Source organism: Quercus suber, unplaced genomic scaffold (assembly GCF_002906115.3).
Source record: "Quercus suber isolate HL8 unplaced genomic scaffold, Cork oak 2.0 scaffold_64, whole genome shotgun sequence".
NCBI classification, from domain to species: Eukaryota; Viridiplantae; Streptophyta; class Magnoliopsida; order Fagales; family Fagaceae; genus Quercus; species Quercus suber.
Genome location: NW_027069529.1, coordinates 969,572 through 980,790, shown reverse-complemented (window position 1 = coordinate 980,790; position 11,219 = coordinate 969,572).

Genomic DNA, 11,219 nt, shown 5'->3' with positions numbered 1-11,219 from the left:
TGGAATAACGTGGCAATGAGTAAGGGTTAGAAAGACTATAATGATTGTACTAGCTACGGAGAGGATGTTTTTGGTGCTACATATCTTTTTGAATGTGCATGCGTGCAGACATGGCACAGAAAAGCAATGAAACATAAAAAATATCCTTCATAATATGAACATTGATTATGAAGGAATTGTATTTATCTGCCAGTGCAATGATCGATCATGAATCTGCAATGGAGAGAATGTGCATGGTCGGTTTATCTTTTTCCTTGTCAAAACTCAAAAAGATGTATAGAAAGAAAAAAAAAGTTGAACTCCCATGTTATTTAGCAAGTGTCTTCATGTAGAGCCATTATAGATCAATGACTCGTACGTGCATCTTTAAGGAGTTTATGCAATACAGTCTTTTTTTTTTCTTTTCTTTTTCTTTTTTTTATTTAAGATTTGAGCCTATCAAAGTGACACAAGTTCAAGTGATTATGAAGCGATTGTGTGTGTGTGTATATATATATATACATATATTAAGTCACATTCTCCTTAATTATGCTCATAATCTTTCCCAATAAAATTCTTGTAATCCATACATGCACAATATTATTCAAAATTTTGGTTTTTTCAATTACCTAAGATGATAATTTACTGTCAACTTTGACATGGGTCCATTATTAATATCAGTTTATTATCTACCACATTATTTATCAATTTAACAGTTATGAATCCCATTAAAAAGACAAAAATACAAAACAAAACAAAACAAAAAATAACAGTTATATGAAAAAAGTTGTGTAAACTTACTATTCTAATTTTTTGACCTTATAAAGCCATGTCCCCCAATCTCTACCCCAGAACTCTAGCTCCTTCTCTGTTTAGTAATGGATGATATCATGATAGACTCAAGAAAATGCTCTTTAATTTGCCGCTGTTCATCTTTCCTATTGTGCATTTAGATCGACTTACAGGTCGATGTCTCTTTGTTATTTGTTGAAAGCGAATAAAAATACAATTATACCTAGAAAAATAAAGTTTTTAAATATAAAAAATTAAGATAAATAAACTATTAAAAAAAAAAAACTAAGATATGTGGCAGTTGTGAAAAAAAATTATATCCTTGACATTACTCTTATTAGAAACCAAAAAGAAAGAGAGTTGGAGCTTATTCATATGAACATTTTAATGATTTTTATATATAATGATTGATGCTTTATTTTTCCAAACAATCACAAAAGCCTGAAACCCTTACAGTTATGGCCACCAAAGGAAAGGAGAGGAAAATATTATATAATAAAAGTTAAATCTTAGAAGTTGTGGTTGCATCAAGTGATTATACTTTATTAAAAATTGTGGTAAATTAAATAATCCAGCCCCTTGTTGTAACTTGGGAGGTTTCAAATTAAACTCTAAAATTTTTAAAGTTTTAATTAAAACCTTAAATTCTGAAATCATGTGAATTCATGCCTTCAATGAGTCACTATTAACTAAAAGTGACAAAAATTCACATAAATTGTGACTAAATCTATTTGAATGCAAAAATTCATTTCATGTGAAATTATAAACCCTCTTATACTCCATTTGAAATTTTTTTTTATATAATTATCAATCATTTAATTATTATCATCAACATATTCAAAATGAAATCAGTATTACATAAACTCATGTCCAAATCATCTATATCATATAAGTTATGTCCAAATCATCCTAAACTTTAAAAAGTTTGTTTTTTATTCCTAAACTAATGAAAAGTTCAATTTTTATTCCTAAACTATTAAATATGTTTTACTTTATGTTCTAAAATTTTATCAAAAGTTTGTTTTTATTCTTAAACTATTGAAAAAAAAAATCATTTATATTTTTGTCTCTAAACTATTGAAAAAACTCTTTATAAAATTTAAGAATGTAAAAAGAACTTTTTAAAATTTAAGAATGAAAAACCAACTTTTGGTAACGTTTAGAAACTAAAATAGTATTTTACTCAAATAAATATTACAACCAAACCTACCACAACTAAAAACAATGATCTTATGAAAATGTTGTAAAATTTTATTGTATTCATAGAATTTCTTTTATGGAGCATCCTTTACAACTAATCCTCATCTCCCCCACAACACCCCACCAAAAAAAAAAGAGTTTAGTTTCAAATTTCTAACGATGAAGTAAGGATGTGTGCTTATAATAAATGCTTGTGTTATCTTAGAGATTTAGATTTGCAACTAAGCCTTATCCACACACATCTCTTTGATTTCTTATTTAGCATTTTTTTTTCCCCACATAGGCAAAGGACAAAAACAAACTTGGGAATTCATTATTCCCATTCCACGCCTCCAAAAAAGTATCATAGTGTTAATATATGGTTAACTTATTAGAAAATATCAAGTGATATAAAACAACTGATCAATGCAATAGTCCTACCTCTTTGTATCATCTTCTATATAATTGTAATCTTGACCACTTCCACATTGTCGTCCTCTACATAATCATCATCTTCATGACCATCCTCCACTTGAGTAGTCAGTCAATATTCCCAAGAGTCCATATCGATTGCTTATTGGGTACTGCCATATTAGGCTGATTATATAGAATATCAATCAAGCTTGGAATAGCATTGTTGGAGCTTTCAAAATCTCAATTCCCAAATCCTAGAACTTAAAAAATTTTGCTGCCTGCCACTTTCTCCTTTGCTGACATACTTAAGAAGCATTGTCATTTGGTTTTTAGTGAATAAAAAGAATACCTTTCCGGAATTTCTGACTTTTAGTTTTTGCCCATTCAGTGTGTTATTCTTACCCGTGTTAGAATCTCCACCGGCCACCACCAACATTTGTGCCATCTTTTCCAAGTTGAACTAATCATATTTTCATAGTCACTTAGATAATGCCCACTTTCTAAGTTGACCGAATATCATGTAGTTGTAAAGTCACACATGAACTTTCACCCTAAAATAAAATAAAATAAATCACATATATGAACAAACTGTCACAGTAGGTTAGATCATATAAGTGTGAAAGCTTGAGATATTATGTGGTTTATTCATGTTTGCGCCTGTCAAAAAGAGGCAGAAAGTATAGGACAAATCTTTAATCAATCAATACATATTCTGGCCCCTTCTATAAGTGCTTCTGTTCTATCTCTTTCAAATATCTGGCTTGTAGCTACCTTGTTGCACCTAGAAGAGCCCACCAGAAAGCCTATAGAAAAACTTTGCACCTGACTATAACCACTAGTCACAACGTGCCATTCGAAGCAATCATACAAGGAACCCAATCTTTTTCATGGTTTATTTTACTAGTAGTTGATGATGTGTAAGTTCATTCACATTATTCCATGTCATTTTTATTGTATATCATCACAGGATGCAATTAGACGTAGTGTTTAGAAGAGTGTTATTGTTGATGAGTAAAAAACTAGATAACAACACTAAAATTTAATATATATAATTTACTGCATACCAGTCTTTATGCTTGTAAGATTTCAAAATAATCAAAGATCAATAATTATGTTATCAATCAATTATTTAAATTCAAGTTTTAGTTTAAAATAATGCATAGATGATCAGTTTATGGATTGGATAGCAAATAATATCTAATTGACATGCATGTTCAGAACATATAAAACATGTAATCTAACGATGAAATTTTCAAAATATGAATTCAAGAACAGGTTATTGGATGATGTAATATTGTTTAGAATATATATATATATATGTGTGTGTGTGTGTGTGTGTGGTTTAACACACCTAACCCACTTAGAAATCAATTCATACTGAAGAGTAATGTGGAGTCAAGCAGGTTGGGCAGATTGTGCTAGTTGTTACGCAGCCATAGATAGAAGCATCAGCGTCATAGAGGTGCAAATCAGCTAGGCCTGGGTTTGATTAGGTAACTCACACTTTCGCATAGAAATTTAAGGCAATATAGTACAGCACTATCATCTAACCTAGAGATATTTATGAATTTTGCAAGTAATTTTAAGGTCTTTCCCTGATGACAGTTTTTCGATAGTTTAAGTACAGAGTACAAAACGAAGGTGGAAATAATATTAATCCAATCAGAAGATTTATCACAGATAGTAACAGTGGTTATAGGGGAAAAAAGGGGTAGTGGTTAAGCTGGCTATCCAAAAGATTAAAAAAAATTATAAAAATAAACATGGCGGTTAGGATCTAATAGAGTACTAATAACTACATTCTCAACGTAAGAAAACGTAAAAGGAATTTCTCACCCACTTTGATTTGACGAGTTTACAGAATTTAAAAACATTTCAACTATCAATTTAGTAATATATACAACATGTATGTTTAGAATTTGAATTATTTTTATATTGATTATCGTAATCCTGTAATTTACTTCAACCAATCAATCATTTGATTTAGTCTTCATGTTGTGGAAATTGAAACTATATTTTTTAATAGTACCAACAAAATTATATCTTTAGTGTTGATTATTCTACCAGACTACTTAAGCAATAGTTTAAAGCCTCAAGAAGAGAGTACTCTTCCACACATCCACAAAATGTGGAAGAAAAAAAAAAAACTCAAATCATAATTTCCACGTAAACAAATTCAGAACCTAAAATATGAACTATCAAGAAAGATAGTGATCCTTTTTTTTTCTAGAACTAGCTTATACATCAATCCTGTTGATCAACATTTGAGTTTTGGAATGCTCTCATTTTAGATTCAATTTTTCAAGTTTGGCTTCCTTAAACTCCTTTTACTTTTAATAAAGTCTAAAGACATAACAATTTTTATAATCTTTTGCACAGCATTAAGGTGACATGCTATATTAGTAGTACTAATATAGCATACATAAATAAAATGAGGTCAATAATTGATTTATGTAAAAGTAATACTGTTTCAATTATAATTTGTTATGTCAACCATTATATATGAAAAAATATTGTAAAAATTGTTTTGTACCTAGCATTATTTTTTTACTTTTTCCTTTTGTTTACTTTACTTCCATTTCAAATCAATATAATTAGTGGTCACCATCTGTAGGTAAAATGGTGAATTGACCACTATTTATTTTTCTTTTGTTTTTAATCGATTAGGTAATAGAAAAAGTTTACTTCCAGCCCATAAACATAAATAAATATAAATAAATATCATTTAATTCTTTTTTTTTTTTGAGAGTCACATTTAATTCATATTTAAATATAAGAAAAGTCTTCATTTAAAGTTGTTTCCTTATTTAGACCTTAAAATTCATGGAGCCAACTCTTTATTATGTAGATGGCATCTATAGTTTTCAATGTTATTTGTCAAACATTTGAAACACTAAAGAACCTTGCTGTTAAAAATAATTATCGCAAAAGCTCTCTGGTTTAAAGTTTTACTTCCTGCAACAATGTCAACAGACACCAAAGCTCAAAATTTCAACTTTAAAACTTAAAAATATCTATTGTTTTGAACTTTCAAAGTGGAGAAAAAAAAAGTACAAGTTAGTAAAATTGTCAAATGGATATGATGTTGGACTAAAAAATAAAAATTGCCAAGTGAATGATGTCGGACTTAAAAATAACCATTGGTATAAGAGCCATGTCACACGTTTGACTCACTATTGCGCATGTGCAGGTGTTGGGGTTGGATTGTTGGCCGGAGGCCTAATGGGCCAAGTCTAACATCCTGCTAGAACCGGAGACGGTTTGACCAAGTTTCAATTAACCTGTTGGCGCTAAGTTGTTATCCTTTAAGGGAATAAAGTTGTGCTCTTACCCTCAGCTATAGCTTTTAGACTTTTAGTATAGAGAATAAGCGCTTGATCCTAACAAATAATAATCTTGCTAAAGAATTTAATGAACCTTATGGTCTGTTTGGATAAAGGGGAAAGAAAGGAAATAAGAGGGAAATAGAGTATAGTTGGTTAAAAATAAGCTAATTTCGTGCTAAATCTACTTTACTCCCTCTCCCTCCCCTCAATCCAAACAGACCATAAAGTTCTTTATTCTTCTCTAAACCCAATGCCAGATCCAAATGGGGCATATCTAAAACGAAAAGACAAATATCAATTGTATGATTTGTATAAACCCATTCATTGTTGAATTCAAATTATCATCATCCCTATTTCTGAACCTCGTCATAACACCAAACTCATGTTTTCTTTTTGTATGTTGTTTTCTGGTTTGCGCACGTTTCTTAAAAGCTAATTCTTCTTTATCCAAAGAAAAAAAAAACATGAATGCAGTGATGATGAATGTCTTCTCATTATTCACCTCTATCTGAAGGACAACCACTATATTTCATTCTTCTTTATCATAGAAAAACAAAAAACATGAATGTAATGGTGAATATGAATGTCTTCACATAACTCATCTCTATCTGAAGGACAACCACTAGTGCTAAATCTTCTTTATCACCAAAAAAAAAAAAAAAAAATGTAATGGTGATTAATGTCTTCTCAATAATTCATCTCTATCTAAAGCTAATTCTTCTTTATCATCATCATTTTTAAAAAAAAAAAAAATCTCTAGTGGTGATGCATGTCTTCTCATATTCCTCTCTATCTGAATGACAGTCACAACAACTAATTCTTCTTCAATAATAATATTTATAAAAAATAAATAATAATAAAAAACCCATAAATGTTGTGATGATGCATGTCTTCTCAATGTTCTTCTCTATCTAAATGATAACTACTATTGCATGGCTGTGGACATCAATGTCGATATATGACAGGACGAGGAGGTGTTATTTTTATTTTTCTTGACTTCCATATTAGCTGAATGGCTGGTCTCCATCAAATTCTACCTACCAATATTATTGGATGTCTCTATGACATTAGCATTTAGCACAATTCTTTCAATCACAATATATTAAGTTTTTCGATTAAACTTAATATATAATTGTATTGAATTTAATTGTTCTTAAAAAAAAATGTAACATTGTTTTTGATTTATTAGTTAATGCAACAATGTGTTTGAATTTAATTAAGAAATCTAATTTACAATACCTAAAATTTTCCCATTACTCATTAGTGTGAAGTTAGAATTTTAGTTCAAATTGTAAAATTTCGCACTATATAACTTTAAATAAAAGTGTACAAGTGGTAATTTTTTTGGGTTAAGTAACAATTGGGCAAATACAACAATTTATATCACTTTAGTTTGTTTGTTTAAGATTAAGGTCCAACTAGGAAAACTAGAGTCAACACCTCAAATTTTTTCAGTAGAGATGGCTCAACTAAGATTTTTATTTTATTTGTGTGTGTGAAAAATACAAATTACTCCCTTTAAATTTGTTCAAAATACTTTAATTCACACTTTTTATCAAAGGTTGTCCTTCCGTCCATCCCATTAAAAATTTGTCCATAATGGCCCAACTAAGCAAATTGGAGTACAACTCCTCCGGGCTTTTTAAAGATATGGGCTCAACTAAGAAAATTTGGAGAACCTTCTTGGGCCATCATTTCATCATGGCTTCATGGAAAAGAATTGTGGGAGGGGAAACAACAATTTGGTTGGTCCAATTCTCATCACTTATTACTCACTTTTTGTGAGGCCTATATCATTTCTTTTTTTTTTAGAAGCGCCTACATCATTTCTACTTGTTTGACTTGATTTTCTCTCACTTTTTGTCACTCATAACTCAAAGAAATTAGTTAAGAGGGAGTGAAAATGAGAACACAAATTGAGAGTTTCTAGATCATGGATTCTGAGTTACAGTGGCAATATTGTAATTCTTTAGAGCCAAGTGGGACCTACCCGTAAGTCAAGTCACATCAAGTGTTAGAGCAATAATGAACTCCAACGAGCAGAATTACTATTCACCACTAATGTTTCGATTATAATTTTTAATCTTTCTATCGTTAGAGAACATTGTTAGTGGTTGTAGTCTTTCTTTGTTGGTCCCACAGCTTGACATAAAATTGAGTTTTTGGTTTGGAATACTCACTGAGAATTTCCAGACAAACACAACAAAGAGTAGAGTTATGGGAAATTTTGAGTTAGAGTTATAAGAATTGGATAATGAGTTTGAGTGAGGAGATTTAAGTGATGAATGTTGAGATATGATCCCAACTAAGAAAATTAGAGAATGTTGCTGGGCAATTGATTCATTGTGAATTTTTTTGTTTTTCTCTTTAATTTTAAGTCCAATATGTATTGTTTGTTTTGTTAGGGCCATACCTTTTCTCTTTCAATCTTTTTTTTTTAAAGGGTTAGGGACCTATGGGGAGTTGGGCAAAGAAAGAAGAATGGCTGACTCAGTTGATTTCTCTTACAAATTGAAGCCATATGTGATATGGCCCAATTGGTTTACATCATTTATGTACTACTGGTCCAGTTTTAATCATCGCATCCTATCATCATTGACCCTTAAAAAATAAATGAAAACAAGATATAAATGTAATCCACTAAGGTGGCCTTCATGATCTGGGCCACTGTAGGCCCATCCTATCCTAATTTCATTTTGATCTTATTTTAAACATCTAGCCCAAAATATAAGAGGGGTTTTTTTTTTCTTCTTAATTTTATAAATAAATAAAAATCGAATTATAAGAGTGGATTGGTATATATTATAAGAGTGGTTTTTTACTTTTTACAACTGTGACGTGTCAGAGTGTTATCGGTGAAGAAAAAATAGTATGTCTAAGTGATGATTAACCATTCACAACCTATTATATCATAATTATGGCTAAATAATTTGTGATTCTAAAATTACTCTTAGCATAATATTAAAAAAATTACTTAATTTATCATTCTGTTACACTTCCATCACTTTTATTGGATGAAAAATGACAATATAGGCATCATGTGAGCCAAAACAAGTGTACAAATACAATGACTGATTCTCAACAAACACATGTTCATGTGGTAAAATCAAAGTACGTTGAAGAACTTGGGAGAGTTGGAGAAGTGTAATGCTTGTTGTTGGGAAAAGTTAAGTAAACTAGTTTTTGAGTGAGCCGACAAGGTTTTGAAAAGGTTGCACTTTAAGTGCCGTAAATAATCTATAACGTGATATACTAAAATAGTAGATGGAATCATGGGAATATTCAAAAATCCTAAATTTTTGCACCAAAACTTTAATAGAATTCCGACTTTATCCAAGTAAGCATACATATTTAAAAGCATACACCATTTCAAGATAGTCAAAAAAAAAAAATCCCACTATTATGTTTGTGAATGTTGTAATGTTAACGTGCCAAAAAAAAAAAAAGCAATTCAACATTTTATTGTGATTTTCTATTTTTAAAAAAAAAAAAACATTTTATTGTGATAATGCATGAAAACCACACCAAGTGGCAAGTGAAATGGAATTTCAAAACTTTCTAGAGAGAAAAAAAAAAAATTGTTACAAAATGCTAACACATGAAATTGAAAAAGAAAAAAAAAAAAAAGGTGCACACACAAATATTAGAGGGTTAAAAAAAAAGTTTGGCTTACTTTCAGTGTTTTTTTAACTGAAATCTCCTTTTGTTTTAATGAAAAACTGTCATACCACCCACTAACTAAATAAGATGAGGAGATTAAAGTCTACTACATCTTACTATTATGTATTTAAAATAAAAAGAGACTTCCAATTAAAAAAGTACTAAAAGTAAGCAAAAAAAAAACCAAAAAATTCATTGAGTGAAATTAATCTTACAAGTTGCATTCCCAATCTCAAAATGCCATTTTTTGTTCAATGCTACTGCCTATGTGACCTTTCGCACATGCCCAAATATGACAGCTTTGTCTTGCCAAAACGAGGTTGAATTGGAATATTTGGGTTTGGATCTAAATAAACTAGTGATAGTGAGTAGAGATCAAAAATAGGTAGGATAAAATTGGGTGAGTAGAGATCAAAAATAGGTAGGATAAAATTGGGAAGAAGAAGAAGACGACGATTGACTCACGATTCAACTTAACCTGACCAATTATTTAAATGAGTATTGTAGGGATGAGAGGCCCAGTAGTATGTATTGGGCTCAGAGCCTGGTCCGAGGACACTTGATAGTCTGAGAATGAGTAAACATTGTTATAAAGGTTGACATTAATGAATAAAGAAATGGGCCTAGTCATGATGGTCCAAGAAGGTGGGCCGAGGAGGGATACTGCCTCGACTGAACAAAGTAGATGTCAGAATGTGCGGTCTGCCATCCAAAAGCAATGCTCTAGGAGATTTTATTGATAATGATATACATCATAAAAGCACAAGATATAGGAAATTATGAAATATTTAAGAGAAAACTGCTACCCCTGCATTAAATGCTTTGTAGCTAACTCTCTGACCGCATTAATGAGGAAGTGATACTTGAATATTAATTTTTAGCCTAACAGCCAAAAAACTTCTAGAAGGTGCTAATAAGACAAGGATCAACATCAGCAATCTAATATACACATGGAGAATAGAGATGAAGATCGTATAAAATAGAAAGAAGACCCTGATGGAAAGAGATCAGAGAATTAAGAGAAAAATATTGTAGCAACAAGAAATGTGCCTATAATCCAATTCAAGTGATATATACAAGAATTGATATCCTCAGATTGTGCCAAGGACAATTCTTTTTGGATAAAACCAGTCTGTCTTTACTTTCTTGTCATCTGGATTTATTATAATTGTTATCCAACTCATTAGAGCCTAATTTTCTAACACACTCTCTACAAATTTATTGTATAGGGCTATTTGGGCTTAGATCATTTTACCTTTTGGGCTTAGGAACCAAATTGTGACCTTACAAGTATAATAAATAGTTATCCATAGTAGTTTTTATGAGAAAATTAAGTATAATTGTGCGTGTTTGAATTTATTTAGAATGAATAAGAATACAATTGTATCTAAAAAAAAATTATACAAACTTAGAAAAAAGAAAGAAAAATCAATTTCAAGTCTCAAGCAATATTGTTAATTCCATTGTAGTGCATGTTCTGACTTGTCTATTGGAACATAAATTTTTGATATTGATTAATTCCGACCTATCGTTTTGAAATTATCGCTAGTATAGATAAACATAAATACATTTTTAATATCTATATTTAATTATCATCAATGAAATAATAAGAATAAAATCAAAACAACATAATTTTTGTTTTTATTTATTTTTTGAATCAAATTGAAATTTGACTGGAATGGAGGATTGACAAAAATAACCTGAAATGAATCAGAATTAATCTAAAGTGGAACGATGCAATTTTTCCTCTCAAATTGTTTACCAATATGAAATGCTAAGATCACAATTTTTGCTATAATTTACTTATATGGTAAATTTTGAGTGGTAAAATAAAAGCAATGAACTCACAATTTAATCATTTATAACTTG